Source organism: Rhinolophus hipposideros, assembly GCF_964194185.1.
Source record: "Rhinolophus hipposideros genome assembly, chromosome: 23".
NCBI lineage: Eukaryota > Metazoa > Chordata > Mammalia > Chiroptera > Rhinolophidae > Rhinolophus > Rhinolophus hipposideros.
Window position 1 is genome coordinate 14,235,178 of NC_138069.1, and position 232 is coordinate 14,235,409.

The following is a 232-nucleotide window of genomic DNA, read 5'->3' on the forward strand; positions in this document are numbered from 1 at the left end:
CGCCCCTCCTCGCAAGCGGCGCCGATGCTGTCCCACTAGGGTCCTGGGCGCCGCCCTCCAACTCCAAGCGGACGACTACACTACGCGTCTTCTACTGGACGGAGAAAGCAGCCGGGGTGGGGGCGAGGGAGCACAAGCGCCCCTCCTGGGGCGCGGAAGACCGTGCTCTACCAGGTCCGCCCACCTGTCCTCGGCCGCCCACGCCACTTAGAGGAAGAATTCGGCCTGAGAC